Source organism: Mustela erminea, chromosome 6 (genome assembly GCF_009829155.1).
Source record: "Mustela erminea isolate mMusErm1 chromosome 6, mMusErm1.Pri, whole genome shotgun sequence".
NCBI classification, from domain to species: domain Eukaryota; kingdom Metazoa; phylum Chordata; class Mammalia; order Carnivora; family Mustelidae; genus Mustela; species Mustela erminea.
This window is the reverse complement of record NC_045619.1, coordinates 120,719,571-120,726,761: the sequence shown is the minus strand read 5'-3', so window position 1 is coordinate 120,726,761 and position 7,191 is coordinate 120,719,571.

The window sequence follows — 7,191 nt, the reverse complement described above, 5'->3', positions numbered from 1 at the left end:
TGTTGCTAAGTGCACATTCTGACACCGTACCGTTGGAACAGAGCGGAGGGAGGGGCCACAAGTGGTAGGAAAGTTCTTATTTGGGGCTCTCCCAGCTGACTCCATGCTTTCTGGGCCTAGCAGAGGTTGAACTCTTGCTTGTGATGCTTCTGTGGGTTCTTTGGAGGAATCTTCAGGGCTGTCCCACCCTTAGTCCCTTGATGAGGGAGAATGAGTAGAAGCCAGATAGCAGTACACTGGACCCCACTGTGTCATTCTAGTTGGGGTGGATGATGAAGCCCCACTAGGCTTGAAGTACAGGGCATAGCCCCTCTAACCTGCTCTCCTGGGTGGGTGTGGTGAAGGGAAGCTTCAGACATCAAAGAGCTCTCTTTTACACCCTTTTATTCCTTAGGTGTGGGTAGGGGCTTAAAAATCATGGAATACTTTTCGGTTTTCTCTTTTGGGAAAACTTGCATCTTGGCCTGGCACCCGATTTAGGAACATCATCGCATTAACTCGGGGCTTCATTTGAAAATCTAAGTTATTTTTTCCAGATGGGGAATCTTAAAATCAAGGGAATCCCCTGGTTGCCTAGAGCAGACATACCCACGTTTCAAGGGAAATTGATCTGTCTTCCAACCCCCACTTTTTTCTCCCACAGAGAGACTCAGCTCCTGGGAGGACCTGTCCCAGATAGACTCCCAGGAAGATCATTTGATTTTAGAGACTAGAATCCAACACCAGGCTCAACAGCTTCCAGGCCTATGCGGTAATTCTAATAAACTTAATAACTTGGACAAGTGTCTGTGAACGTTATAAATCATGTTTCATCAGCAAGCTGTCATAAGCAACTTTAGCTGACTTACAGCCCAAGAAAACGGATGGAATCAACTTTGTTTCCCCTGCAGCATTCTTGTTATGCCGTTGGTGTTTCAAAGATTTCTCATGTCTCAACACTGCAACATCCGTCTTGACTAATGGCAAAATTATACCCATAGGGTTTCACAAAAGACAAAAATTTGTCCTCATCTTCTTTGTGAGTATCTCCTAGAATGTTTCAATGCAGCGTCTCTGGGATACCATGTTTCTTGGAGCATATGTACCTTCGTGTAGATGGTACACCCTCTAGGATTTTTCTTCTTCCTCTTTTGCTGACAAAATTGCACATGAAGACATTTTCCATGCTACAGACTGAAAGGGAAATATCCAAGTTGTATCAGGGAAAGAGAAACATGTTGTTCACAGAATAAAACAAAAAAAACCCACAAAAGCTATAAAATAAACCACACCTCAGAAAACTGTTATTTGACAATAAACTATTTCTAACAAGAGGCTCAAGTCCTCCTTCCCAAATGTGTTCTCTGCCATCATCTTACACACCTCTTGTCACTCACAATTCCACATCTTGCCCAAATAGCCCTTTCCCAACAGATGCCCCCAGTTCTCAAACACGTTTCTGTCTGCTGGGCATGGCTTTCTCCTTTTTTGTCTCCTTTTTGTTGCCAAGGCTTGACTCAAATGTCTACCTCTTACCTGCAGGCAGTGTTGGAGCTTGATCCTTGGAATCCCCCAACACAGAGTACGGAGGTCAGCAGACTACACTCTTGTGGATCAAATCTAGCCCATCACTGTTTACATAAAGTTTTATTGGAACACAGACAGCTCATTCATTTACATATTGTCTACAGTTCTTTCTTGCTCCGACAGTGGACCTGAATTGTTGCAACAGGGATGGTACAACAGGCCAAGCGTACTTATTCATTATCTAACCCTTGACAGGAAGTTTGCTGACCGCTGCCCTAAAACATTTGTGCATGTTGAGAAGGGCTCTCGACAACCTGGATGCAAATTGTTTTGCTTATTTTCCAGTTTGTCTGCTCACATCATCATCATCTTAGTCGTTCAAAGTATAAACCATGAACAACTCGGGTTCTACAGGTGGACGGCCCAGTTTCATAGGTCAGCTCTGCCATTAATGAGCTGTGTGACCTTGAGAAAATCACCCCATCCATCTGGGCCTCTAGTTTCTCATGGGCAGAACAGGGATGATAACAGCCTCACATTGTTGCATGAGGATGAAACAAGATATTTAAAAATGCTTCAAATAACTTTGTGGAACACAAAAATCTCAGCTGTAAGTAACCTTTGTATCTCATGGCCATTAAAGTGGCCCACACTGGTGGAGTGCCTGATATCCGGGACATTCTCCATAAAAGTTTCTTGCATGTGTAAGGAGTTGATGGAAAAAAAAAAAAAAAAAGACACAGATACTTGTGGGAGTTGAAAATAATGGAAAATACGGAAAGTTGTTGACTAATTCCATGCACAAGGCAGAAATTTGACTCCGCTTACTTACAGAGAGGCAATAAAGCGAAGATAGAAAAGTCTTTGTGGAAGAAATAGAAAAGAGGAAACCGGAAAGCTTTTGCTAGATAATAGAAATTCTCCTTGAGTTCTATGGGTGGTTCAACAGGAGAAGAAAAACACAGATGCGCTGCAGGAAATCTTGCCTTCCCCCACCTTCCCTTCATCCTCTGAGTTTAAAGGGAGGGAAACGATGATACCAGCATAGCCCTCGCCTTCAGTAGATGCAAAGGAGAAGCAAATTCTCACGTGCCACTATTATATTAACCAAATATGGGCCTACAGAAATACCAACCACCTGGCCCCAGATGGGACACGATTGTTCCCTAGCCTGTCTACATCCAGGGCCTCATCTGCCCATCTCTTTCCTGAGCCAGCAGTTCCTATGTCCTGTTCAGTCCCACAGCCTCTGAGCAGAAACCAAAGTGCCATTGCACTTGGGCTCTGTCACTGCGAAGGGGAGCCGTGCTAATTTGCCATGATTAGAAGATCTCTGAAGGTCTTTGCCAGTTTTTATCAAGGCGTAAAAAGCGATTATTACAATTAATGCAATTTACCATGTGTTACTTTTCCAAAAATGCAATTTCAGGGTAGGTCTGCCATCTGTCCCTTTCAGAGTTATAAAACTAATAATTTAACTCCATCCACGATCCCAGGTTTTCCATGTAAGTCCTCGGAGAGACTCCTTAGAGGGACCCAGACCAGCATTTGTCTGTTGGGCTCTCCGAGGTCCCTGATTCACTGACGCTCTTCATCTCCGCTGAGAGAAAGGCTGTCATGGCTGGGCCAGATGCAGGAGCCAGCCTCTTAATGAATGGATATTCAGACATTTATCTCTGCAGAGGCTGCCCACAACCGGCAGAGGGAGCTTCCCTTTTGCCTTCAGCAGCCCTTTCCCTTAATAGTAATAGCTCACTGAAGTTCGAGGGCACGTCTACCAACATGGCTTCTGACAACCAGGAAGTATGGAGGAAACACTGTAGTGGCCCATATGTTGCCACAGGAGCCAAGGGAAATAGGAAAATGCGTGCCAAAGGAATCCAGGCTGAACAGGAAAGAAAGGAAGAGGCACCAGCATGACTCCTAGTTGATAAGAGCTGGTTTTTAGAAAATTAAAACAGACATTGAAGATCAAAGTACAATTAATAAAGATCAAGGTAAAATGTAAAACAACAAGTAGTTGTTATGGGTATCCTTTTGGGGGAAACAAACAACCCCACTTGATGACTGTCTTTATCACCCTTTCTTTTTAAATAGATGATTTGGGGTTCTGGGGAAATAGAAAGTGATATCACCCATTGTAAAAAGCATGGTGCCAACCAAATGTCTGGAAAACTCATACTTCGCTTCTCACCAATCGCCCCTGAAAGAAATCTGGCTCCAGAGCTGCTGAGTGTGTAGTGAAAGGAGAAACAGGACAGCCTTTTCCCAGTGAAAACAGGATTCACAAAGACTGTGAGAAACAAACCAGCTTTTCTCCCTGTTCACGCATTTGGTGGAAGCTGCCATTTTCAGGTTTGGCACTTCTTTCCTTTCCAATAACCAAGAAGATTTTCTTTGAGATATTTATATATCTATAAAGTACTATCTAATGTTTTTTAATGACTAAATGTTTTTATAATTTTTTTTTTATCCCAATGCTTTGGCTTGTACAGTAACTTTCATTTTTACTGATTTCCGTGTAGCCCTCAGGTTTATGAGAGGTTGCTGGAAAATAAATGAGGTTCTTTGAGATGATCTTTGGAATCTTCAGACCTTGTTGTTCAGGAGACACTCTTTCCTCCCTTGCCTACCTTCAGGTCAAGCCAGGGGACTGGGACCAGGGCATTTATCTGAGGTAGAATGACAGTGTGTCTTTCAGTCGGAAGAGCTATGGTGGGGCAGAGAGTTATGCTCACTGTTGCTGGAAACTGCCTTTTCCTCACATCTCATGAGCCGATATCATGCCCTCACTTAGGTGGCAAGGGAAATAGACACGTCAGTTTACATTGTCAGCCTCTTAAAACATTTTTTACCCGGCAGTGTTCAAACCGTGTATTTACTGTCACATTTTATATTTGCTATCAGGCTTCTATTTACCATTTACGAGATATACTGAAAATTGCCCTCAAGACGTTGCATCCAATTGAAGACATATTTAAAGTTTTTAAACAAGATGGGGGCTTGCATATCCTAGCTATGTGCATAGGAAATACACAAAGTAAATTAAATAAAGTTAAATAGATAAATGAAGTTAAATAAATGAACTTAATAGATAAAAAAACAACCAGTAAAGAGATGATCATTGGGAGCTTACGCATCTATTCAGCCCTTATAAACCATCGCAGACCGTGAGCCTTAAAGTAGGCAAGCAGGATTCAAGTGAACAGGATGTAAAAGTAAGGCATTGTGGAGAAGGCAGTCATGTTCACAGCCTCTCCAAACGTTCCTTCTGAAAGAGTGGACTCTGACTGGACCAGTGGTGTGCACATGGCCCACAGGCATGAGATGGTTGTGGGTAGCCTGGCCATGAGTCAGTTTAATGACCTGCGGTGGCCTCCTACAAGGGACTCTGCCCAAAGTCACTGGAGTCATCAACTAAGCAAAGAAGACTAGGGCCCCCCAGAATGTGAGAACACATATGGAATGATATTTAGGACTTAGAGGAGCACAGAGCCCACTTACAGAGAAAATCAGGAAAACAAGAATGGATGTTTACGAGAGAACATAGACACTAGAAAAGCAGGTCAACCTTTGGAAACATCTTACTTTCCTGTGGTTTGTGCATGTTTTTATGATACACACCCTTTTACTTCAGTTGCTGAAGTGAGCCTCTGTTAGCTTAATTTAATCCCCAGAATAGATACTGTTGTTATTCTCAAATATTTCATAAATGTACTTGTAAGCCCAGATAGGACAAAGATGACCGCTTTTCATTTTCACTTGGCACTAACTAGACTTGATTTCTAGGACAAGAGTATTTCTGCTCTACCAGCATTCAACAATTAAGCCCATCTCCAGAGAACATAGTTACCTGGCACACACCACCTAGGGAACCAGCTGTCCCTAGAGACTTCCCTGGTTCAAATGAGGAAAAATTCCTATCTGTTTGCTTACAGCTGTCCCTTTCACTTAGGTTTTTAGGGTTTGTTTGTTTGTTTTTGTTTTTAACATTGGAGAAAATATCAATAGAAAAATTATAAAACTTAGATGAAAAGGCAACATTAGGCAGTGTGTGGCATCTCTCAGTCCTATGGAAGATATATAGGCTTTAGTATAGGGCTGGGTTGGGTTGGTGTGGCTCCCCATTCCCCGTGAATTGTTCGTAGAAAGTGAAGGACAGCTATGAAGTAAATCTCACCTTCAATCTGAGGGTAAGTGGTACCAAGATTTGTCAAGGGAACCTGGAGTCGAACTCGGACAGAAGACGTAGGTACATGGAACAGCCTAAAGTCACGTGCTGAGCTCATTTGTTCAACAAGTATGTATTGAATTCCAGATGCTGTTGCAGGTGCTGGGGACATTGCAATGATGAGGAAAAAGTCCCTGCCCTCACAAAGCTTATATTCTAGCTCAGGGTGTCCCAGAGTGTGACCTACAAAATGCTAGTCTAGGAAGGGTCAGTAGTCAGTGGCAGAAAGGGGGTGCTCTGGCATTAAGGTTGGAAGATACTTGGTTGAATGAAATCAAGCAGGTTTTCATAAAGCAGGTCTTCACAGCCATATTCCTTTGTTAGGGCTGCCCTAAGAAAGTGCCACAGATTTGGGGCAGAAGTTTACCGTGTCACTGTTCTAGAGGCTGGAAGGCCAAGCTCAAGGTGTGGGCAGGGTTGTTTCTTTGGAGGCCTCTCTCCTTGGCTTGCAGAAGGCTGTCTCCTCTGGGTGTCCTCCATGGTCTCCCCTCTGTGTGTGTCATGTTCTAATCTCCTCCTCTTCTAAGGACATGACAGTAGTTGCATCGTATCAGCACCCACCCTGATGACCTCCTTTTACCCTAACTGCCCCTCTAAACGCTCTGTCTCCAAGTCACATTCTGAGGCACTAGGGGATAGGGTTTCAACACAGGAGTTGGGGGAAAGAAAAAATTCAGCCAAAACAACAGCTTTGTGAAGCTGAGTCTTCCAGAATTGCAAATCAGACCATGTCCATTCCATCCCCTTGTCTACGTTGAGGCTCCTTGTATGAAAGGGTGAACCCTAATGTAAACCATGGACTTTAGTTAATAGTTGGTAACAAATGTACCATGCTCATGCAAAAGATGTTAATTATGGCAGAAACTGATTCTGTGGTTTGTGGTCTATGCTTTGGTAAACCTAAAACCACTCTAAAAAAAATAAAAAGCTACTTTTTTTGTTTTTTTTTTTAAGGACAAGTCCTGTACAAACATTAAAAAAAAAAAAAAGATCCCTCAAATGACTGTACATCACCAGGTACTATAGGAAGCTGCCCTCCGCCTTTCTGTGACTCTGACCTCCTCTGCCCCTGCCTTCATTCTGTTCCAGTCACACTCGCCTTCCTTATGGTTCTAGAGCAGGTCAGTCTGGTTCACAGTGGAAGGGGTTTTCCTTAGTGTTTCCTCAGCCTGGATTCTTTTTTTCTCTCCTGGTTTTCCGGCTCTCCGTTTACCGGTCACCTCCTCAGGGCTGTCCTTCTTGATTGTTTCACCTGCAGGAGCCCACAGAGCACTGTCTTATCCCCCTGAGTTTATTTTCTTCGCAGAATTTATCCTTGCTCGCTAGGTTTTATTTCTTGGTCTGTGATCTGTTTGTTCCTTTTCTGCCCCCTGGACTCTTGTTCCCCTCGACCACTTACTCCCATTTCCTCCAACGCTGCCTGCTCTCCTCCGAGGCTGCCAGCTCCAAGCTGC